Genomic DNA, 26,270 nt, shown 5'->3' with positions numbered 1-26,270 from the left:
GTCTGGGAAGATAAATTTATTTCATATGTGACATACGTTTAATATACGTGTATATACTGACAGATTTACATGTATCAAAATAAATATTTTTTCGCAGAGCTACTTTATTTTACAAATATATTTCTTAGATACAAGAAAATCTTTTTTTCAGATTTGAAAAAATAGTTATATATCTTCTACACATATATAGTTTGCATGTGTACAATATAATTTCAAGAATGTACTCTTTTTCTATGTACAAAGTTATGATTGTATGTATGAAAATTTGAACATTTTGTTAGTACTGTGTCAGTTATATAAATGAAAATGTCTACCTTTTGTGTGTTCCACATAAAATTAGTACAATTTAACCCTTTTTTGAATGCATGGCATTAAGGTTGTTTGTGTATCAATAATCCCTACAATTACAACACCTTGTGTATAAATGCATGACCTAGCTCGAGATGGGCAAAATCAAATTTACTGGTATCAAAATGTTCCGATATACCATATTTACCATATATGTTGGGACACCGTATTTGTTGGGACACCATAAATGAATTTTAAAAGCAATTTTCTTGTGCACTGTATGTTTCAAGTCATAAGTTGTGGGACACCTTTTAAATCATTCGAAAATTAAATGTCAGAAATTGCACTCCAACTGGAATTTTATTTAAAAAAATATAAAACTCTTTAATCTACTGCAGCAACATCTCATCAACACAACCCTTCTTCTGCACACATACGATCTATTCTTTTGGTACATGAATATATTTTTTAGCTTTCTCATACCGTGAACAATTGTCAGAGGCAACACATCACCTACTAGTCTTGCTAATTCTCACTTTTGATGCCCATCTTATCGTCAGTCCATCCAGGAATGTGATCAAAGTACACTAGAGTTTCATCCTTGGGGGGGGGGGGGGGGCACCAGACAGATACCCCCTACCCACCTAGCCAAAGAAGTGGAAATTGTTTATGTGTTGTTGTTTCCCCAAAAGGTGTGTTGTATGTGTTATTTTTTTAAAAAGAATTCTGAAATGAAATATTTTTAAATTTAGAAATTTGTTGGGGTATTTCTAAAAAGTCCCTAGTGTATCTAAAGGGAAGTTCATCCAAGAATGGTTTCTATCACCCCCTCGGAGTTCCTTCCTACTTCGTACAAGTTGACTTTTGCTAGGGGTCGCCCTATGTCCCATGTGTACTATATGTGGATGCTATATGGTATGATTGCTATATATGTGTTTATGTTGGGACAGCAAATTATTGATCAAATTCCAGTACCCAGTTGTCCTATCTTTTCCTATGAGTAATGATCTCAATAGGAGATTTGTGGCAATTTCGAATTTTGGCGAGTCAGCGATGTACTGTTATATAAATTAAAACCCTAGTGGTTTATATGTGTGCTATTTTGTGTTCGCTTTCGCTTTTTTATCATGAGATTAACTGTGCTCGAAGTGGGGTCCATACTTTTTTTGTAATTAATTGTACTTTTCCCATCTCGAGCAGGTTATCTTTAATTTAGTTGCCAAAGATCAAAAAAAATTTTTAATTAATTTTATATATGTATATATAGAAAGAAATGTGAGATTTGTGAGGAAGATAATAGAATCCTATAGAAGGTGTTAAAGGCCTGGGGGTATGTAGCATAAGTACGGGAGCTATACTGATGTTAGTTTTTCTAGAGGGATATAAACTTTGTTTCATTGGTTTGTACGTATTGATGTCACCTATAGGGGTCGTTTTTCCCGACTCTTCTGTGGGCCTGTTCACTTCGCATAGCGCCATGTGACATAGCCCCACGGCATCATTATCACGTATTTCCCCATAGGTGGTCCCAGTCCCCTTTGTTTAAACTCATATAATTTTCACAGAAATTTTATATAAAATAATCATGAATTTTGATATACTACTATTAAATTTCCCAAAAGTTTAAACACTGGCGGGGGGGGGGGGGGGGGAGGGGGAGGGTAGGGCTATGTCCCTTTTGGGTAACTATCCACTGGGGATAGTATCATTGCCCCTCCCCCACCCCCTTTAAACCCTATCTTCCTATTACTATTATTTGGCCACATGCCCTCATTGTTGTGACAATATAGTCTGTTATCACGTATAGTGTTCTTTTATTAAAGTTGCCATCTAAGTATAGAATGTTTTGTTTTCTGTAATTATCATTTTTATTTATTTCTGCTATGACTTTTATTCTATTATCCTTTTATTTTTCACATTGTGTCATAGTGTGTATTTTGGTGAAGGGCCCTTTTTTGCACAGTGGACATTTTGGCGGTACTCTGACAATGTGCCGTCGCACTGCAACCTCTCCCGTCAACCATGCATTGTGCATGTATTTGAAGGAGAGGCTTTGAATTTTTAGAGAGCCTAATTTGGTCCAGTGTCCCCATGTTCTGTTCCAGTTTATGTCTAAGTTTTCTTTCTCAACTTTACTTTTTAGATTCTTTGTAATGTCTTCTCTTACCCAATTGTACGTTAATTTCTCCTCTATCTCCCAAAGATCTTTTTTGTCCCTATATTAAAGTAATAGCTCTTTGATATTTCTAAATTTTCTGGCTATTTCTCGTTTCTTGGGAAGTTTATTATTTATATATATATATATCCATTCTGTTTCTTAATGTAAATCCATACCAGTATATGTAAATTCCTTCCCATGGCGACTGGGGTTGTACTTGTATCCTTTTAAATCTGTTTAAAATATTTGTAACTTTCAGTAGTATGGGGCTAGGCAGTGCTATCCCCCCCCCCCTTTTCTGGCCCTATATCTTTCTTTATTTATATAATGCATTTTAAAATCCCAAATAAAGTCGTTTATTTTATTATCTATTGTATTTAGTGTCACATTGCTTACATCTGAAGATATTAAGATAAAGTTAGTATTAGCGTACATATATGTTTCTGCCACTTGGGCTCGTTCCATAAGGCATAATGGAGTTAGTGCCCAGATTTTCACATTTTTTTCAACTGCTTCTTTCATTTTTTTTTACAGTTTTCCTTCTCATTGCCTGCTCCAAAATAGATTCCTAATGCTTTGACCTTTTCTCTGATTAGATGTGGGGGTAATCCTGAGTGATTTCCCCTCCAGTTTCCTATTTTTAGGATTTCAGTTTTGTCATGATTGATTTGGGATCCTGATGCTTTTCCAAATTTTTCAAATTCCTTGATTAGGTGTTTAAAGGAATTTTGATCCCTTATAAAATTAGTGCAATCATCAGCATGTTTCAGCATTTTTACTTCTTTTACATTGGGGACTTTTATACCTTCAATGTCTTTGTTTAGTTGAATTTTTATACATAGAATTTCAATTGCTATTTCATATAATAGCATAGATAGTGGCAGCCTTGCTGCACTGATCTTTTAATATCAAATTTACCTGTCTTTGCTCCATTTACCTACACTCTTGAGCTTATTTTATTGTACAGGATTTTAGTCCATTTCCGGAAATTGTTTCCAAAACCAAATTTTTCTAGCACTTTCTGTATATAGTTGTGTTCCAGTCTATCAAAAGCTTTTTCCTGTTCAAAAAGTACCATAGCAGCTTTTTGTCCGCTTTCATTTATATATTCTATAATTGTTTTAATGCTCAAAATATTGTTTTGGATGTTTCTGCCCTTCGGTCCACTTCTGGTTTTTGTTTATAATTTTTCCCATTTTCCGTTCTTTATTCTCTCTGCTAGTACTTTACTTAACATTTTATAATCTGTATTTAGGAGGGAGATGGGCCTCCAATTTTTAAGATCTTCCCTATCTCCCTTCCCTTTATATATTTAAGTTATAACCCCTTTCCCTCATACTTTCTGTCATGGTATCATCTCTAAGTAGTATACATTGTATTGTTGTATAACCATTCTAATATGGGCGACAACTCACCACAGAATTTCATATAGAAATCTGTGATGAGTCCATTTCCACCTGGGGATTTTCCTTTAGTGAGATTTTGGATACTTCTCACAATTTCTTCTTGCGAGATGAAATCATCACATAAGTCTTTATGTTCTGTTGATATCATCTCGCACTGAATTTCTTGTAGATATTCCTCTATTTCTGTATCTACAATTTCCTGTGACGTAAGTGGCTGTAAAATTCCTTAATGTACTGTACAATTTCCTGTTTGTCTGTTGTACCCTTATTTCCATTTATTTTTAAACTATCCATGATTCCCCCCCCCCTTAACTCTTCACGTTTGTACAACCCCTCTGCATTTTGATATAAATGGGTATATTTCCCTGCTCTTATTTCTCTCTGTTGTGTTGTTTTTCTTTAGCTGTAGTCCAATTGCTTCCGGTTCCATTTCCAGTCTTTTATTTCTTATTTGTGATATTTTAATTGCAATTTTTTTAAATTTATTTTTTATTTTTTATTTCACTAATTATATCCTTATTTCCTTTTTCCACGAAAATTTTTATTTCTTTTTTTATTTCTTTTACAAAATCTGGGTCTTCTAATATTCTGTTGTTTACCTTCCAACTTCCTTTGCCCCAGTTGCTTTTATTTTTAAATTTCAATCTTATATATACTAGTTTATGGTCGGAAACTTTGAAATCTGTTATCCCTGATTCTATATGTGTTTTTTCATCATAGTACATAAAAACTTGTCTAGTCTACTGCCTTTATTAAGTTTATATTCAAATGTGTATTCCTTCCGAGGCATATTTAATCATCTATAAACGTCAGTAAATTTGTTTTTCTATAAAATCCTCCATTTCTGGTTTGAACCTCATATCATTGGTTGTTAAATCCCCTTCCCATTCTATATTGTCCCATACCCAGTTCAAGTCCCCTCCATGTATAACATTTTCCATAGTATATTTTTCTAAGTATTTTGATAGTTTCCTCAAGAATTCGTTCTTGTGGTACTTATTTGCAGGCATATACAGGTTTATAAAATGTATTTTTTCAATTACAATATGAATTAGTCTACCTTTAAAATCTTTTCCCTCTTCTATCCTTTCCCAGTTAATCCCCCGTTTATTTTTTATAAGGGTTGCCACTCTCCCTCTTGTATCTTCTCCTTCGTTTGTTATTAATATCCCATTTAGGTGGCTCTCAAGTTTCATCCATGCTAATGATCCTATTGTTGGCAAAATGATCTGTTTCTCTTGTGGCCTTCACAAATTCATCACGTGATTTTATTTTCTCCAAATCTGGATGATGCTGGGTCATCGATGTTCGCGCACGAAGCAGTATGTTGTGTAACTTTAAAAACTTCCATTGTTTTACTTTATTTTCAAAATTTTCGTTAATATTGGTGAAAGGAACCAAAGTTAGCTTCCATGTCTCGGCCGTCTTTGTATATTCAAAGCTAAAAAAATTTTTAAAAATCGGTAAACTTAAAAGAATCCATAGTCGGCTTCCGATGTCAGCTTGCTTTGCAATAAAATAACTTTTGTAGTGATATCCTTTTAAAAAAATCGGCTTCCGAGTCCAAACTCGGCTTGCTTTGTAATAAAAGTAACCTTTGTCTTTGATGTCCTGTCGGTAAGTTCAAAGAAGTTTACTGCTGGCTGCCATTTGTTTATTTACCACCAGGGCTTCTATGTGCTTAGCATCTGTAGTAATAATGAATACAAAGGTGCACTAATGTCTGCGGGTAAATAGTAATGATACTTTTGTAACCCACGCCGGCAAAAAGATTGTCACTTGCACTCAAGTGAATGTGTTTTCAAATAAAATGATTTTTATTTGCGAGATACTGTCATACAGTAGACCTAGATATAAATTAATTTTGCTATTTTGCACCAAACACCGTGCCATGTGTGAATGGCATTTGTCTTCAATATATCGGTTGATTATTTCCCTCTCGTTTGCGAAATCGTTTGCTTCTCTTCTAGCCTTCACGAAAAATTCACCCAGGACGTCGAGGAGAGCGGACGTATTTTGGGTGTGCTCTTAACCAAATGGCACGTACTGATCAAACGTCTAGGAAATCTACCGGATAAGTAAGCATTCTTTTCAGCTCTAACACATTTATTTTCCTTTTCCTTTTTTCTGTTCACATTTTTCAAATTTATTTTCTTTTTTCTTTTTGTGTATATAGAAGGGCATGTTTTCTCCTTTTGAATTTTCAGTTTCATTTTTGACAATTTTCTATTTGCGTTCTTACCTAGTCTAGGATTAGGAGAGAGTTAAATGCTTGTGTAGTTAGTTTATTCATATATTATTCGAATATTAAATAAATCAATACATTTACAGAAGAGTGAGATCCACTCACTGATATTTTTCAGTAACGACAATTCACCACTCAGTGCAATGGCAGTAAATGAAGTAGACGCTACAGAGCGTGACCATGTGGCAATACGCCCAGCATTCACCAAGCTTAGGACATACTTCAATACAATGATTGAAGGTGATGTAGGATGTCAAAAACTAATAGCCTTTCACCTAGAAGGCTGTCAGACTTTAGATTTCGAAAGTACAAGGTCTGCAATTTCAGGATATAGAGGGCCTACAGAATGGGGGTAAAAATAAATACATATTGTACCCTAAGAACAACACCCCTCTAATTAAAGAAAGGGAAATAGAGATCAAAGGGTTGAAAGTAAGAATTACTAAAACAGAGCCCATAGTCGGAGAGGTCGAGGCCAAAACAATCGATGTATTCGTATCTGGCCTCCCTCTGGAAGTTGAAAGAAGGGAAATTATTGAAAAACTACAAGAAAAACTAAGAGTACCTGTTAAAAGCAGTAAAATGGCAACAGTGTACGGCTTCCAAACTGTTAAAACTGGAGTGTAAATAATACAAGTACCAAAGCAAGAAGCCAGAAGAGTTCCAACTTATTTCTATGTGATGGGCTTCTTGCTTAGAACTTGGTACAGAGGTTCAGATAGAGAGAGAGACCTTGTACTAAATGTAAGCAAACTGGTCATGACCAAAGGAATGTACAAGTCAGCATAAGGCCCCAAACTTACGCTGGAAAACTGGCCTCTAATATACCAAGTACAACAAATCAACCCTTGGAGACTGATGGTCAAGACGAAATCGTAAGACTTAAACAGCAAATAAGAAAAGAGAGTAGAGAAGGGATACCGGTCACCCTACCGGACTTCGAGCAATCAGAAATAAGGGAGACAGGGGATGAGATACAAAAGACCTCAGAATGGATGCAATTCCTCACCCCATATAATACAATAAAAGGGACGGCCCCAATAAGGGGGCAAACCAGCACTTACAACAGGTTTGAAGTGCTAAGAGAAGAGGAACTGGAAACTGAGAAAGGGGCGACAGAGCTGAGCGGGCTGCTGCCCCTTACGTCAACACCAATACCCGCCACAAGGAAAAGGAGAAAATTAAGGAAATCTCTGTCGATGTCGTCAGCAAGTGACGATATATCGACAGAAGAAACATCAACAATAAAAGCAATTTATCATTCAAAGAAGCGTAGAAAAATACAACAAATGGAAATAGAAGAATTAAAACTAAGACTTAAAACATTAACAGATGAGAATAGGAAAACATACGGAGAGATTGAATCAAAACGCAGAGGAAGAAAGAAAAAATATAGATTCAAGAGCAGGAAAGTTTAATAAAATTTATAAAAAGGCAGAAGGTCTGTATAAAAGAGAGGAAATGAGAGGAGGAGAGAAAACAATAGATAAATTAAAAGATAATGGAATAGAAATTAAGGATTAAAAAAAATAATGGGGAAAATAAGAGAATACTACACTAACATATACGTCTCAAAACATAGATACACAGGTAATATTAGATTATTTACAAATGAAGAAATAATATCCACCATTAAAGAACTAGCAAAAGGTAAATCTACAGGGAGAGATGGACTAACTGTGGACTTCTACATAAAATTCCAAAGTGGGTTAGCGCCGATTCTTGAACGTTTATATAATAATATACTTTAAAAAAAATGATACAATGTCTAAATCCATGAGGGAAGGGTTAATAACAATTGTATACAAAGGGAAGGGCGACAGGGAAAAACTTAAAAATTGGAGGCTCATCTCCCTCCTAAATACAGACTATAAAATATTAAGTAGAATTTTAGCAAATAGAGTTAAAAAAGGAATGATTGAAATAATAAATATAAATCAAACTTGTGGGGGGAAAGGTAGAAACATTCAAAGTAATATTTTAAATATAAAAACTATAATTGACTTTGTAAATGAAACCGGTACGAAAAGTGCTATGGTACTTTTTGACCAAGAGAAAGCTTTCGACAGATTGGAACATAACTACATACAAAAAGTATTAGAAAAATTTGGTTTTGGAATAAACTTCCTAAACTGGACCAAAATCTTGTATAACAAAATAACTGCAAGTTTACAAGTCAATGGAGCTGTAACGGAAAAATTTGACATTGAAAGATCAGCGAGGCAAGGTTGCCCACTGTCAATGCTATTATATGTAATAGCAATGAAAGTTCAGAGTATTAAAATCAGAACCAACAAAAGAATAGAAGGTATCAAAATTCAAAATTTAAAAGAAGAGTTTAAAATGCTCCAACATGCTGATGATTGTACAAACTTTATTAAAGACTCCAATTCCTTTAAACACTTGGAAAAGGAATACGAATCTTACCACTTAAAGCCCTAGAAATTTTCTTTGGAAAAAAATGAAGAAAAGGAAAACTGCAAAAATGTAAACATGAAAATATCAAATTCTGGGCACTTACGCCATTATGCATAATGGAGCGAACACAAGTTGCAAAAAACGTATTTATATTCTAATATGAATTATCTTTTAAATTCTGTAGATGTATGGAACATTGAACTTGACAAAATGGATAATGACATTAAATATAGTTGGAATTTTAAAACCTATTATGTTAAAAAATCTACACTATATTGAGCCATGAATAGGGGAGGGCTGTCCCTACCAAGCCCAATTTTAATTAAATGTTCCAATATTTTAAATAGATTTAAAAGCTAAATAACCAACCAAAAACTCCTTGGGAAGCGTTATATATTTACTGGTTTGGTTTTACCATTAGGAATAGAAGTGATATATACAAAAATAATTAGTTGAAATACTGGAAGTACCAAGGAATTTTAAGAATATAAAAGAACTTTTATGTAAATATAGGGATGTTGATGAACTATGGGGAAATGAAACGAAGAAAACTTGTAATTGGATAAGGGAAAATTTAACCCTTAGAATAAAAAAATAAAGTAGAAGAAAATGTCTCCGTTAATTGGGATAGAGTTTGGAGGCATTGGGCCAACATCGGCTCATCCAAGGTTCAAAGTATAATATTCAAATACTTACATAATGCATGGTTAACTGGAGAAGTCGCACTACAAAGAATGATTAGAATAATTGTTGAATGCCCCATGTGCAAAAAAGCAAATTTTACGAAATACCATGCTATAGCACAGTGCGAACAAAGGAAAAATTAAAGAATTCAATTGATAATGGAAATCTAAAAGGAGAAATACCGAAGAACTCAAATCCTATATTTAGACGGCAACTTCGATAAAAATTTACTAAGGAAGATTACAGATTATATAACTAAAACAATGATGCCATGTGGCCAAGTCATAACAATTAAAAAATAATAAATTATAGTAACTAAATTAAGGTTTGTTTAAAGATTTTTGGGGCCTATGGACTGGGGGCGGGAGAGGGCGCTTCGGAGGGCACCCCTTATGAATGTCACCTTGAAACGGACCGGAGATCCCAATCTCGCTCCCTGACTGAGGCTCTCTGGGCCGTGAGGCAACATGAATCATCTCTAGATGTTTTAAAATTATAATAAATGTAACAATTCTAAAAATAAATAATTTTAATTTAAACATTTCATTTAAACATTTTTCTAGATTAGGGAAAGTTTTAAATACTCTAAAAAATATAAACAGGGAGGGACAGGGATCCTTAATGGGGAATGTACGAGATAAGGACGTCATGAGGCTATGTCACATGGCGCCACGCGAAGTGAACAGGCCTATGAAAGAGTTTTAGAAAACTACCCCAGGTAGGAAAACTTACATGCATAACATTAAAACTAAGACTCTCGTGTAGTTTTCTCTTCTATTTTTTTCCTTCAACTGTACAGCTCCCTTACTGTACAGTTAATCCCCTTTGTGTGGGAAACTTAAACCCTCTTGGAACTTTGGCAATAATCCAATAAAAAATTAGATGCGGCCTAACTCGAGTTGAGAGAAATACAAATGAATAAAAAAGAATGTGGATCCTAACTCGAGCACAGCCGACCTCAATCAATAAATCAATTATGCGAAGAACGACACAGATTAACACTCACATGAAGCAATAGGGAATTTTTTTCTTTCTTCAATCAAACCAGTATTACACCGTTACTTCGCCGAAATTCAAAATTCAAATGAATTAATATAAAAGTAAAGTTTTGATCCAATTATCATCTGGATCGCAAGACAACTGGGAACGATTTGACAATAACTAGCTATCCCTACACAAAAACTATATATATAGCACACACGGGATATAGGCGACCTTTAGCCAAGGTCTACTTGGAATCTAGGGAAGGGATTTCGAGTTAGGTGATAGAAACCACTCGGAAGAACAACTCTATAGATAACACTAGGGATTTAAATACCCCGTCTAAAATTTAATCTAAATAAATTTTTGACCTAAATTCTATCTTATTTGTGTGTGTGTGGGGGGGGGGGGGTAACACTTACACGTAAAACACCTTTTATTTATTTTTGTATACGTGGGGGGAGGGCATCTGTCTGGTGCCAAAAAAATAAATAATTCATCACATGATTTTATTTTCTCCAAATATTCTAGGTGACACTGGGTCATCGACACCTGTGCACAAAGCACTATATTGTGTCACTTTAAAATTTGTTACATTGTTTCAATTTATTTTCAAAATTCCGGTGAATACAGTTGAAAAGGAACCAAAGTTTGCTTCCACATCTCGGCCGTCTTTGTATATATCAAAAATAAAAAAATAAAAATAAAAATCGGCTTACTTCACAGAATCCAGTCAGCTTCCGATGTCGGCTTGCTTTGCAATAAAATAACCTTTGTACTGATATCCTTTACAAAAATAAGTAACCAATTTCGGCTTCTGAGATCGACTTGCTTTGTAATGAAAATAACCTTTTGTCATTGCTGTCCTGTCGGTAGGTTCAAAGGAGTTAAATGCTTGCTCTCAGTAGTGTTTACTCACCACCGGGGCTTTTATGTGATTGGTATATATGGTTATAATTAATACAAAAGAGCATTTAAGTCTGCGGGTAAATAGTAACGATAATTTTGTAACCCGAGCTAGTGAAAAGATTGTTACCTGCACTCAAGTGAATGTGTTTTCAAATGATGATTTTTATTTGTGATATACTGCCATACAGTAGACCTGGATGTAATTCAATCTCGATTATTTTGCACCCAACGTAGTTTTATGCGTGAATGGCGTCTTCAAGATATCGGTTAACTATTTCCCTCTTGTTTGCGATTTTGTTGGTTCCAGTTTTCAGTCGGATAACATGTTCAAACCAATGAGCACAACCACACAATAGTTTCTCCATGTTCATGTTCATGTCCATGAACAACGTGGTGTGTGGAATCGGATATAAATGATACACGCGACAATATGGAATCCTACGCTTACGGATTTTGTGGAAATATTTTATTCTTTAATGCTCATGTTGAAAAAAGGAATAAATGATAACAAGGTTAGTTTCTTTCTTTTTATTATCAATTAAGCGTTTTATTTATCTGTTTTATTGCAACGTGCGGGGGGGGGGGGGGCAAGCACAAATGCAATACACATTTCGTTTCTTACGTCTTGGGACATATGACCAAAGTGAGAAAAAAAATTTCACCTTAAGTTCTGGGACAGAAAAAAAAATAATTATTTTATCGTGTCCCAATATATGCGGTAAATACGGTAGTCTGCACCTTTGCAGGTTTCGTGTATGAAAAGCCACCAAAAATGGCTGTCGGAATAAAAAAAGGAATTCCTTGATTGTCCTGTTTAAAGGAATTTTAAACTTTGTACACACAATATATCAAGTTTAATAAGAATCAGTAAAGTGAATCAAGTTGTACTAGTAAACATACTAGATGTTTAATTCCCAAACATGTGTATTAACAATACCCTATTTCACACCACTGATTTTGTGATCTCCAAAAACCTGATGTAGTAACAACACTACATAGCTCTCCACCAAACCCATGTAGTAACAATACCCTATTTCTAGGCACTGATTTTGTGATCTCTAAAACCTGATGTAGCAACAATACTACATAGCTCTCCACCAAACCCATGTAGCGACAATACCCTGTTTCTAGGCACCGATTTGTTTACTTTAAAATTTTATGTAGTAACAATACTACATAGCTAAATTCCACCAAACCCATGTAGTAACAATACCCTATTTCTATGCTTTTATTTTGTGATCTACAAAGCCTGATGTAATAACAATATTACTTAGCTCTCCACCAAATCCATGTAGTAATATTACCCTATTTCCATGTGACATTGTAAAGCAGAGTTTGTGATCTCCAAAATCTGATGTAGTAACAATACTACATTGTCAATCGCCGAATTTGTGTAATAAGATTACTTTATTTCTAGGTGAAAGTGTAAAACTGATTTGTCTTTATCTCCAAAACTTGATGTAGTCACAATACTATATTGTTCATGTAGTTGTATTACCCCATTTCCATTAAACAGTGTAACACTAACTCATGTGATTTGCAAAAACCTGGTGTAGTAAAAATACACCGTTAATTCCAAAGCACCAGTAGCAACATTACCCTATTTCCACGGTAAAAACCTTCCCAAGTGGAGACTGCCCATGGTAGTAATAATAGAATCCATCATATGCCTCTGTCTAGACTATGACAATTCCATCCTTAGCTCAGAATTTAAAGTGGTGCACAAGGCTGTGCTGAGTGTTTGATGCAGATTTGTATTCCCAATGGGGAAATTTCTATGCCAGATCGAAGCACAATGATTATTTTCTGACACATTGTAATGAAAATGCAAGTCCATGTTAAAAAGGCATACTGTTAATATTGCAGCAACTTTAATGTTGCAAAAGAACCATTGAAACTTTTCTTACCTAATGCGAGCTTACAAAGTTAGATTTACACTAAACTTTCAGTAATGTTCCTTTTAGCTTTCAAAAAAACACAAACACAGTAGTTAAAATTTTTTATAGTAATGTCAATACAGTGTCTGAATTGTGTACGACATAGCAATCCTACATATATGAAGAGGTCACAAAAATAAGTCCACTTTAATTGATAAGATTAATCAAGATGGACAAAAAATGACAGTTCCCATTCAACTTTGAGGTACAATTGATTTAACCTTCAGAAAAGATACAATAGGAATATATTTATTATAAACAAAACAATTATAACAACAGCTTTTTCAACTTAAAATTAGACTATAAAAACTTCATTTTGCTAGATCGATCAGCTCGAAACGTGTTTGTGGAACGCAACTTGAACCATTGTTTGATTAGTATGTTTAACATATATTGCAATTAATGCTTGTTTTGATTACTGGAATATTATGTTCAGGTTATGATGAAAATCAAGACATATTTTACATTTTGCGTGCTCCCAGTAAATGTGTATATGAATGTTGATTGATTGATTGATTGATTGATTTTTAACGGTGCATCGGCACTGTTAGGCTATTTAGCGCCAAACAAAGTGTTATTTCTATAATCTTTTAAAACGTATAAAAGGTCCTATATCGACCAGCGATATAAAAGAACAAATGGTTGAAATTAAAAAACGGTAAGATGATAACGGTGCAAAATAAAGCTTCCCGATCAACGGGAGATGTAAAAATGATGAATAGTTATTAAAATGGGACGGTATATGTATATTGCATAAAACTGCACAAGGTGATAGCATAAAAGTCAGAGTTTAGGGTAAATATGTACGGCTTTCAAGAACTCTATAATACGAGTGATGTTTATAGTATCAAAAAGTTCTTTCATGTCATGCACAATGTAATAATGATCGCGCGTAGGTTGTAGGTCAAAGCACTCTATCATAAAGTGCTTGACAGTGAATGGTTCATTGCAAGAAACGCACTCAGGAGGGTCTTCACCTTTTAGTATGTGGGTGTGGGTGATATAAGTATGACCAATTCGGATTCTTGCAATGACTATCTCCTCCCTACGAATGGTTCTGTAGGAAGGAGTCCATTCTCCTAGAGTTGGCTTGATGGCATGAAGTTTGTTATTTACAGCATCATTCCATGATGCCTGCCACTTCTGACGAAAGAACTTTCTGATACAAGGTTTAAAATCAGTATATGGTATTTTAAAATCAGTTGGTTCTTGAGTAAGGGCCATTTTAGCAGCGCGATCTGCTTTTTCGTTACCTTTAATGCCAATGTGGCTAGGTAACCAACACTATATTATATTGTGGGAGATACTCAGCTCGGTATTTTTTACGAGTATGTTTTTTAATAATGGGTTCTCCAGTTTTCTATTGTGTAGTGACTGGAGTACTGATAGCGAGTCGGAGAAGATGATACTGTTTAAAATGTGTTTCTTTTCTATATGTTGCAGAGCAAGGTCTATTGCTCTGATTTCGGCTGTAAAAATTGATGCTCCGTTTGGTAAACGAACTTGCGTTGTGTGATTTCCACAAACAAAGGCTGCAGCAGCCTTTTCCTCATCCTTTGATCCATCCGTATAAATTCTGGTGTAGTTTTTAAATTCGGTGAGGAGTTCATGGTAAGAGTTGTGGAAGACAGAAGGGTTTGTTTCGGATTTTTTGCCATCGTGTAGCGTGAAAAGAACTTTTGTTTGTTTAATTAGCCAGGGTGGTGTTTCGGAGATGGACGTTTTCTGAATTTTAGAAAGATCTATATTTGTAGTGTCAAGGCTGGATGATATTCTAATGCCAAAGGAAGGTATGACGTTTGGTTTATTTTCGTATAAAGTTTTGTATTTGGGTTGAAAAACAGCCGAAAAAGCAGGATTCAGAGGGTTTGATTTTAATTTCAGAGCATACTGTGCGGAAAGCATTTGTCTGCGATGCGATAACGGTGGTTCATTCGCCTCAGCTAGAAGGCTTTCACACGGGGATGTTTTAAATGCTCCCAGAGCCAGTCTTATTCCCTGATGATGAATTGGATCAAGCATTTTAAGATATGACTTTCGGGCTGAACCATACACAACGCAACCATAGTCTAGTTTGGAGCGAATAAACGTGCTATATAAATTCAGGATGACTTTTCTATCAGCACCCCAGTCAGTGTGCGCTACTACTTTAAGTAGGTCAAGTGCTTTTAAGCATTTGGCTTTCAAGTGTTTTAGGTGTGGAATAAAAGTCAGTCTTCTGTCAAAGATAATACCCAAAAATTTTCTTTCCTCAACAACTGGAATAGGTGTTCCATCCAGCGTGAGGTTCGGTTCATCGTGATGTTTTCGTAACTGACAGAAATGCATGCATACCGTTTTTGATTTCGAGAATTTGAAACCGTTTGCATTGGCCCAATTTTGAATTTTGTTTATATTTTGCTGCAGTTGTCTTTCAATTGTATGCATGTGCTTTGACCGATAACATATTAGAAAATCATCAACGTATAACGAACAATCCACACCAGGAGTCAAACACTTGGTGATGCTATTAATTTTGATGTTAAAGAGCGTCACAGATAAAATACTGCCCTGGGGCACACCCATCTCTTGCTCGTGCAGATCTGAGAGGGTAGAGCCCACTCGTACTTTGAATTCTCTGTCGGAGAGAAAGTTGGATATGAAAGAGGGCAGACGGCCTTTTAGACCTAGATCGTGCAGGTCATTTAGTATCCCGTACTTCCATGTCGTGTCATAGGCCTTTTCTAAATCAAAGAAAACCGCTACTAAGTGTTCTTTCTTGATAAATGCATCTCGAATAAATGTTTCTAGTCTAACCAGATGATCGTTGGTGCTCCGGCCATATCGAAAGCCACTTTGGAAAGGAGATATTAAATTATTAGTTTCCAAGTACCAGACAAGCCGAGAATTGATCATTCGTTCCATTGTTTTGCACACACAGCTTGTGAGTGCAATTGGTCGATAGCTGTTAGGATCTGCGCTATCTTTACCGGGTTTGGGAACTGGTATTACTGTTGCCTCTTTCCAGATTTTAGGTACATTACCAGTAATCCATAAATTGTTGAAAATTTCTAGAAGGGCTGTTAATGAAGGTTCTGGGAGGTGTTTCAAAAACTGGTAATGTATTTCGTCAGGCCCAGTGGATGTATCGTGGGCCTTATTCAGAGATTCCTTCAGCTCATACACTGTAAACGGTTGATTATAACTTTCTGAGTTATTCGATGTGAATTTCAACCGTGTCTTTTCTTTGTGAGTTTTTAATCTTCTGAATGCTTCTGAGTAATTAGAGGATGAGGAATTTTTTGAGAAGCTATCAGCAAGTATGTTAACAATGTCATGTTTGGAATTGATATTCTTGTTGTTTACTTTGAGATGTCGAAAGGAATTGTATTTCCTATTTCCATTGATTTTGCGGATCGTGTCCCAAACTTTCTTTATAGAGGAACGAGAGTTTAGAGTTGAAACATATTTTTTCCATGATGTTCTTTTACTTTGTTTAATCGTGCGGTGAGCATTGGCCCGAACAATACGGTACTTAGTTAAATTTTCGGGTGTTGGACGATTATGAAAATTTTTCAGTGCTTCTCGGCGTTGTCTAATGGCCTCTTTACATTCTTTTGTGAACCATGGTTTTGAGAGTTTTTTACCGTTTGGTGAGGACTTGGGAATGGATTCTTCTGCATTGTCGATTAAAACAGAAGTAAAATATTGAAAAGGGTTATTGTCGTTTAAGACAGTATCCCTATTAAGTCTAGTTGTACAAAGTGTTTCAAATTTGGCCCAGTCGGCCTTCTTTAAATTCCAATGTGGAACTGCTTCGTCAATTGTAACGTTGGTATTGTTAAGAGAGATTGGAAAGTGATCACTGCTGTGAAGGTCATCAGCGACCTTCCATTCATAGTCCAAAAGCAGCGATGGGGTACAAATTGTCAAATCAATACACGTGTATGTACCAGTTCCTGGGTGTAAATATGTCGGTGATTTGGTATTATATAGACACAAATCGTGTCTGGAAATGAAGTCTTCTATTTTGTGACCTCTGTCACTTATGTGATTTGAACCCCATAAAATGTTATGGGCATTAAAATCACCGAGTAGAATAAAGGGTGCGGGGAGTTGTTGAACAAGGTCGTCTAATTCATTTGTTACTAAATTAGTGTTTGGTGGTATGTAGATAGAACAAAAGGTAATCACCCGATGCAGAGTGACGCTCACAGCAGTGGCTTGTAAATTTGTGTTTAGAGGGATGACGCTATGAGGGGCTCTGTTGTTCACAATAACAGAGATCCTCCCGAGGCTCTGTCAACATTATGAGAGTAGCTGTTAAACAGGGAGTAGTTTTTAAGTGTGATGTTATCTATATCTTTCAAAAATGTTTCCTGAAGACATAGTACTGCAGGATCACGTTCGTTTAAGAGCAAAAGAATATCATTGTAGTTGGCTTTAAGTCCTCTACAGTTCCATTGTATGATGGTGTTCTTCATTGCAAGTTTATATTGAAGATTCTGGAGCTAGGTTAGACCTTTCGCGGAGGCAATGTCTTTGGTTATTTATCTGGAGGAAGTACGGGGGTGAATTTTTTGTTGTTAGGTCTGGAGCCACCTTGAGGACATGGAGCAGATTCTTCTGCATCCATATCCTCAAAGTCTCCAAACCTATTGTGCAGTTTTATTGGGTCATCAGACCCTTTTTGCTGCCTATTTCCTGTCGACTTTTTCTTACTGTTTGGTGATTTTGATGGTGGAGGATTGTTGAACGTTGTTTGCGTCGATGTTGAGTTTTTTGGGGGTTTGTAATGCGATATGTTCGAGACGGAAGGGGATTCAGGTGGGTCTGTTTGGGTTTGGGCGTCTTTCGTTGCTTTTTGATTGCTCTTTACTATGGTTGAGAAGGATGGGCCGGGGAGTGATGTTCTATTTTGTACAAGCTTCCTGGCCTCTGGATACGGGATGTTGGATGTGTATTTGATCCTTTGGATTTCCTTCTCCTGTTTCCATATATCGCAATCTTTTGAATTTGCATGGTGTTCCTTACCGCAGTTGACGCAATGCGGAGTGGCTTTGCACTCAGATTCCCGATGAGAAGGGTCTCCACATCGTCCACATACTTGGTTTCTGGAACAGCGGTCTTCATGATGACCGTATTTTTGACATTTGTAACATCGGAGGGGATTTGGTATGTATACCTCAACCCTAACTTGTAAGAACCCAACTTTGACAACTTTAGGTACCGTTGGTCTGTTGAAGGTGAGTATAATGGTGTTGGTGTCTTGCAGATCGTTGTTTCGTTTGATACGAATCCTACGAACTGCAGTGACACCTTCACTTTTCATCCCCTCTACGATGTCTTTGTCGCTGACTCCAGCCAAGTCACGGCAACGAATGACGCCTTTTGATGTATTTAGAGATGTGTGTGCGAAACAAGTCACTGGGATGTCACGAAATACCTTAATTTTTTGAATGTTCTCAGTGTGTGCTTTACGTTCGCACTCCACAAGCAGACCACCTGATTTAATCTTTTTAACGCTTTTTGGTTTGCCGACTAATCCAAGTATAGTCTTTTCGATTATAAATGGCGATAGTGCGGCTAGGGGTTTCGTTTCATCTTTTGATTTGATGACCATGAAGCGAGGAAACGATTCCACACTACATGGTTCATCATCTGAGTCAGTTCCCGTTTTGGTACGCTTATTTTGATTTTTTTGATTTTCCATTTTGGCTTGAATAAAAATTCAGCACCCGTGCTCCCCACCCACCAAGGAGCCCAACAAGGGGACACTTTTCAAGTGTCAGGGATACACAGATGCCATACTCAGTTGATAAAATTACCTTTGATTGACCCTGAAGTTGCCAATTTCTAAGGTCGGTAAAATTACCCCCCGATTGACCCGTTAAGCCACCGCCTTCTAGGAAGACTTCTAAGACTTGGAAAAGGGAAAGATAAAGGAAGAGAATCTAGGGGCAACGGTGGTATCAAGAGAGATACAAGGAGACAGATAAAGAAGGTGAGAGAGTAAATAAAGTCCTCCTAGGGCTCGGCGTGACCAGCCGATTTGTCGGAACCGGGCCCATCCCGACCACCCGTCTAAGAGAAGTAGAGGCCAAAGTAGTGTGTTGCAGGGAAAGCCTCTGCTGAACTACCAGGATCCTTTCCTCCTCCGACACGGGACGCAACCCACGGCAAACAGGTTGCCTCTACTTAGTCGCCTTTTACGACACGTAGCGAGGCACGTCGGGCCAATTCTACAACCCCGGACCCGCAGGGGGACTCTGTGATTGGTAATGAGGGGTGTTTGAGCTTGGTGTTGAATCGGGTGCTTCTGTTTGTGTTTGAGCGTCCTTCGTTGTTTTAGGATTGCTCTTCACTACAGTGGAGAAGTATGGGTCAGGATGGGCTGTTTTTGCCTGTACAATTTTTCTGGCTTCTGGATAGGGAATATTATTTGTGTATTTTACCCTCTGAATTTCCTTATCCTGTTTCCAGGTATCGCAATCCTTGGAATTTGCGTGGTGCTCTTTTCCACAGTTGACACAATGCGGAGTTGCTCTACAGTCAGCTTCCTGATGAGAATTTTCTCCGCATCGGCCACATATTTGGGTTTTAGAGCAGCGGTCTTCGTGATGGCCGTATTTTTGACATTTGTAACATCGAAGGGGGTTTGGAATGTAGATGTCAACCTTCACTTGCAAGAAGCCAACCTTGACCACTTTGGGTACAGTTGGCTTGTTGAAGGTGAGTACAATGGTTTTGGTGTCCTGCAGGTTATTATTACGTTTGATATGTATTCGACGGACTGCAGTGACACCTTCACTTTTCATTCCTTCGATGAAATCTGCGTCGGTGACTCCAGCCAAGTCACGACAGCGAATCACGCCTTTGGACGTATTCAGTGTGGTGTGAGCGAATGAGGTCACTGGAATATCGAAGAAAGTTTTTATTTTCCCGATATTGTCTGACTGACCTCGTCGCTCACATTCCACGAGAAGGCAACCCGATTTCATTTTTTGACGCTCTTTGGCGTACCAATCAAACCTGTAATTGTTTTCTCAATCACAAACGGAGAGAGTGAAGCAAGGGATTTTGCGGCATCTTTAGACTGTATTACCATGAAGCGTGGAAATATGTCCACACTACATGCTTCGTCGTCCGAGTCAGATAAAGTTTTGGTACGTTTATTTTGATTTTTTTTGGAAATATCCATTTTGGCTAGTTTAAAAATTCAGCACCCGTGCTCCCCACCCACCAAGGAGCCCAACAAGGGGACACTTTTCAAGTGTCAGGGATACACAGATGCCATACTCAGTTGATAAAATTACCTTTGAATGACCCTGAAGTCGCCAATTTCTAAGGTCGGTAAAATTACCCCCCGATTGACCCGTTAAGCCACCGCCTTCTAGGAAGTCTTCTAAGACTTGGAAAAGGGAAAGATAAAGGAAGAGAATTTAGGGGCAACGGTGGTATCAAGAGAGATACAAGGAGACAGATAAAGAAGGTGAGAGAGTAAATAAAGACCTCCTAGGGCTCGGCGTGACCAGCCGATTTGTCGGAACCGGGCCCATCCCGACCACCCGTCTAAGAGAAGTAGAGGCCAAAGTAGTGTATTGCAGGGAAAGCCACTGCTCAAATACCAGGATCCTTTCCTCCCCCGACACGGGACGCAACCCACGGCAAACAGGTTGCCTCTACTTAGTCGCCTTTTACGACACGTAGCGAGGCACGTCGGGCCAATTCTACAACCCCGGACCCGCAGGGGGCTAGATGATGAGTAATTTTTCGAGAAACTGTCAGCAAGAATATTTGCAATGTCACGTTTTGAACTAAAGTTGTTATTGTTCAGTGTCAGATGTCGGAGAGGGTTTTGCTTTCTCTTTCCGTTTATTTTGCGTATAGTGTCCCAAACGTTTTTAACAGAGGAACGAGAGTTTAAAGAAGAAACATACTTCTTCCATGATGCTCTTTTACTTTCTTTGATTATGCGGCGAGCTTTGGCCCGGGTAATGCGATATATATTTAAGTTTTCGGGCGTCGGTTGATTATTAAATTTCCTTAATGCTTCTCGACGTAGTTTAATGGCTTCCTTACATTCCTTAGTGACCCAAGGTTTTTGGGTTCTTTTACAATATGGCGAGGACTTGGGAACGGATTCTTCTGCAATCTCTATTAAAATAGATGTAAAATGCTGAATGGTGTCATCAACATTGAAAACTGTATCCTCATTCAGCCTAGTTTTACAGAGTGTTTCAAACTTGGCCCAGTGGGCCTTCTTTAAATTCCAATGTGGAATTACTTCATCGCCTGTAGAGTTAAGATTTACAAGAAAGATTGGGAAGTGATCGCTGCTGTGAAGGTCATCAGCGACCTTCCATTCATAGTCCAAAAGCAGAGAAGGAGAACAAATTGTCAAATCGATGCTTGTGTATGTACCCGTGCCTGGGTGTAAATATGTAGGTGTTTTGGTATTATATAGACACAGATCGTGTCTAGAAATAAAGTCTTCAACTTTGTGACCTCTGTCACTTATATGATTTGATCCCCATAAAATGTTATGGGCATTAAAATCCCCGAGTAAAACAAAGGGTGCGGGAAGCTGTTGAACAAGATTGTCGAGTTCGTTTGGTACTAGGTTAGTGTTTGGTGGTAAATAAATAGAGCAAAATGTAATCACTCGATGTAGAGTGACGCTTACAGCAATGGCTTGTAAATTGGTGTTTAAAGGAATGAAGCTATGAGGAGCTCTGTTGTTTACAATAACAGAAACTCCTCCTGATGCCCTATCAACATTTGGAGAGCAGGTGTTAAACAGGGAGTAGTTTTTAAATGTGATATTGTCTGTATCTTTCAAGAATGTTTCTTGAAGGCATAGTACCGCAGGATCATGTTCGTTTAAAAGCAGGAGAATATCATTGTAATTTGCTTTAAGTCCTCGACAATTCCATTGTGTGATAGTGTTTTTCATTATAAATTTAAATTAAAGATTGTGGAGCTAGGTTAGACCTTTCGCAGAGGGAATTTGTTTTGTTATTTCTCTGGAGGAAGTACGGGGGTGAATTTTTTGTTTGTAGGTCTGGAGTTCCCTTGGGTGCATGGAGCAGATTCTTCTGCATCCATGCTCTCGATGTCTCCAAACCTGTTATAAAGTTTGATGGGGTCATCTGACCCCTTTTGTTGCCTGTTTCCGTGAGATTTTTTACTCTTTGGTGATTTAGGTTGTTGGGTATTATTAAATGTAGTCTGAGTAGATGCCGTGTTTTTGTGTGCTTGGTAATGGGAGGTGTTTGAATTTGGTGTTGAATCAGGTGCTTCTGTTTGTGTTTGAGCGTCCTTCGTTGTTTTAGGATTGCTCTTCACTACAGTGGAGAAGGATGGGCCAGGATGGGCTGTTTTTGCCTGTACAATTTTTCTGGCTTCTGGATAGGGAATATTATTTGTGTATTTTACCCTCTGAATTTCCTTCTCCTGTTTCCAGGTATCGCAATCCTTGGAATTTGCGTGGTGCTCTTTTCCGCAGTTGACACAATGCGGAGTTGCTCTACAATCAGATTCCTGATGAGCATTGTCTCCGCATCGGCCACATATTTGGCTCTTGGAGCAGCGGTCTTCGTGATGGCCGTATTTTTGACACTTATAACACCGAAGGGGGTTGGGAATGTAAATCTCTACCTTTACTTGCAAAAAGCCAACTTTTACCACTTTGGGTACAGTTGGCCTGTTGAAGGTGAGTACAATGGTGTTGGTGTCCTGCAGATTGTTATTACGTTTGATACGTATTCGACGGACTGCAGTGACACCTTCACTTTTCATTCCTTCGATGATATCTGCGTCGGTGACTCCAGCCAAGTCACGGCAGGGAATCACGCCTTTGGACGTATTTAGTGTGGTGTGAGCGAATGAGGTTACTGGGATATCAAAGAATGTTTTCATTTTCCTGATATTGTCTGATTGACCTCGTCGCTCACACTCAATAAGAAGACAACCCGATTTCAACTTTTTAACACTTTTAGGTGTGCCAATCGATCCTGTGATAGTCTTTTCGATGACAAATGGAGATAGTGCGGCAAGCGGTTTTGTGGCATATTTTGACTGTATGACCATGAAGCGTGGAAATGACTCCACACTACATGGTTCATCGTCAGACTCTGATAAGGGTTTCGATCTTTTATTTTGATTTTTTTGGGAATTATCCATGATGGCTAGATTAAAAATTCAGCACCCGTGCTCCCCACCCACCAAGGAGCCCAACAAGGGGACACTTTTCAAGTGCCAGGGATACACAAATGCCATACTCAGTTGATAAAATTACCTTTGATTGACCTTGAAGTCGCCAGTTTCTAAGGTCGGTAAAATTACCCCCCGATTGACCCGTTAAGCCACCGCCTTCTAGGAAGCCTTCTAAGACTTGGAAAAGGGAAATATAAAGGAAAAGAATATAGGGGCAACGGTGGTATCAAGAGAGATACAAGGAGAGAGAGAGAAAGAAGGTGAGAAAGTTAATAAAGACCTCCTAGGGCTCGGCGTGACCAGCCGATTTGTCGGAACCGGGCCCATCCCGACCACCCGTCTAAGAGAAGTAGAGGCCAAAGTAGTGTATTGCAGGGAAAGCCACTGCTCAACTACCAGGATCCTTTCCTCCCCCGACACGGGACGCAACCCACGGCAAACAGGTTGCCTCTACTTAGTCGCCTTTTACGACACGTAGCGAGGCACGTCGGGCCAATTCTACAACCCCGGACCCGCAGGGGGAGCAGGATTCAGAGGGTTTGATTTTAATTTCAGAGCATACTGTGCGGAAAGCATTTCTCTACGATGCGATAACGGTGGTTCATTCGCCTCAGCTAGAAGGCTTTCACACGGGGATGTTTTAAATGCTCCCAGAGCCAGTCTTATTCCCTGATGATGAATTGGATCAAGCATTTTAAGATAAGATTTTCTGGCAGAACCATACACAACGCAACCATAGTCTAGTTTGGAGCGAATAAACGTTCTATATAAATTCAGGATGACTTTTCTATCAGCACCCCAGTCAGTGTGCGCTACTACTTTAAGTAGGTCAAGTGCTTTTAAGCATTTGGCTTTCAAGTTTTTTAGGTGTGGAATAAAAGTCAGTTTTCTGTCAAAGATAATACCCAAAAATTTTGTTTCCTCAACAACTGGAATAGGTGTTCCGTCCAGCGTGAGTTTAGGTTCATCGTGGTGTCGTCGTAATTGACAGAAATGCATACATACCGTTTTTGATTTCGAGAATTTGAAACCGTTCGTACTAGCCCAATTTTGAATCTTGTTGATATTTTGCTGTAGTTGTCTTTCAATTGTATGCATGTGCTTTGACCGATAACATATGAGAAAATCATCAACATATAGTGAGCAATCCACACCAGGAGTCAAACACTTGGTGATGTTATTAATTTTGATATTGAAAAGTGTCACAGATAAAATACTGCCCTGGGGCACACCCATCTCTTGCTCGTGCAAATCTGAGAGAGTACATCCCACTCGTACCTTGAATTCTCTGTCGGAGAGGAAGTTGGATATGAAAGAGGGCAGACGGCCTTTAAGACCTAGATCGTGCAGGTCTTTTAGTATCCCGTACTTCCATGTTGTGTCATAGGCCTTTTCTAAATCAAAGAAAACCGCTACTAAATGTTCTTTCTTGATAAATGCATCGCGAATGAATGTTTCTAGTCTAACCAGATGATCGTTGGTGCTCCGTCCATAACGAAAGCCACTTTGGAAAGGAGATATTAAATTGTTAGTTTCCAGGTACCATACAAGCCGAGAATTGATCATTCGTTCCATTGTTTTGCACATGCAGCTTGTGAGTGCAATAGGTCGATAGTTGGTAGGATCCTCACTATCTTTATCGGGTTTGGGAACTGGTATTACTGTTGCTTCTTTCCATATTTTAGGTAGGTTACCAGTAATCCATAAATCATTGAAGAGTTTTAAAAGAGATGTTAAAGATGATTCTGGAAGATGTTTTAAATGATTGATTGATTGATTGATTTATTTATTTTTAACGGCGCATCAGCACTTTTAGGCTATTTAGCGCCAAACAAAGTGTTATTTCTATAATCTTTTAAAACTTATAAAAGGTCCTATATCGACCAGCGATATAAAAGAACAAATGGTTGAAATTAAAAAACGGTAAGATGATAACGGTGCAAAATAAAGGTTCCCGATCAACGGGAGATGTAAAAATGATCAATAGGTATTAAAATGGGACGGTATATATATTGCATAAAACTGCACAAGGTGATAGCATAAAAGTCAGAGTTTAGAGTAAATATTTACGGCTTTCAAGAACTCTATAATACGAGTGATGTTTATATTATCAAAAAGTTCTTTCATGTCATGCACAATGTAATAACGATCGCGCGTAGGTTGTAGGTCAAAGCACTCTATCATAAAGTGCTTGACAGTGAATGGTTCATTGCAAGAAACGCACTCTGGTGGGTCGTCACCTTTTAGTATGTGGGTGTGGGTGATAAAAGTATGACCAATTCGGATTCTTGCAATGACTACCTCCTCCCTACGAATGGTTCTGTAGGAAGGAGTCCATTCTCCTAGAGTCGGTTTGATTGCGTGAAGTTTGTTATTTACAGCATCATTCCATGATGCCTGCCACTTCTGACGTAAGAACTTTCTGATACAAGGTTTAAAATCAGTATATGGTATTTTAAAATCAGATGGTTCTTGAGAAAGGGCCATTTTAGCAGCGCGATCTGCTTTTTCGTTACCTTTAATACCAATGTGGCTAGGTAACCAACAGTATATTATATTGTGGGAGACACTCAGCTCGGTATTTTTTACGAGTATGTTTTTCAATAATGGGTTCCCCAGAATCTATTGAAGATGTTTTAAAAACTGGTAATGTATTTTGTCAGGCCCAGCGGAAGTATCGTGGGCCTTGTCTAAAGCCTCCATAAGTTCTGATAGTGAAAACAACTGGTTGTAGCTTTCCGAGTTGTTGGATGTGAATTTTAAACGTGACTTTTCTTTTTGAGTTTTCAATTTTTGGAAGGCTTCGGAATAATTAGATGATGACGAATTTTTTGAGAATGTATCAGCAAGAACATTTGCTATGTCATGTTTTGAGCTAAGATTGTTATTGTTCACTTTTAGATGTCGGAAAAAATTGTGTTTTCTCTTTCCGTTTATTTTTCGGATCGTGTCCCAAACTTTCTTAATTGAGGAACGAGAGTTTAAAGAGGAAACATATTTCATCCATGATGCTCGTTTACTTTCTTTGATTGTGCGGCGAGCTTTGG

At 37.7% G+C, this 26,270-nt stretch overlaps 1 long non-coding RNA gene across 1 annotated transcript in view; it reads left to right on the top strand.

Moving 5' to 3' along the window:
- Positions 1–11,351: 11,351 nt before the first annotated feature.
- The window catches only part of LOC149790397 (uncharacterized), a 34,196-nt gene continuing 19,277 nt past the window's right edge, over positions 11,352–26,270 (top strand). The window contains exon 1 of the long non-coding RNA XR_016424050.1: positions 11,352–11,601. This is a non-coding gene — a long non-coding RNA (uncharacterized LOC149790397). The remainder of the gene's footprint in view (positions 11,602–26,270) is intronic.

This window comes from Sinohyriopsis cumingii, chromosome 10, assembly GCF_028554795.1.
Source record: "Sinohyriopsis cumingii isolate HCF-2022 chromosome 10, ASM2855479v2, whole genome shotgun sequence".
Taxonomy (NCBI): domain Eukaryota; kingdom Metazoa; phylum Mollusca; class Bivalvia; order Unionida; family Unionidae; genus Sinohyriopsis; species Sinohyriopsis cumingii.
Note: the sequence above shows the minus strand (reverse complement) of the source record. Positions and strands in the feature narration are given on the sequence as shown.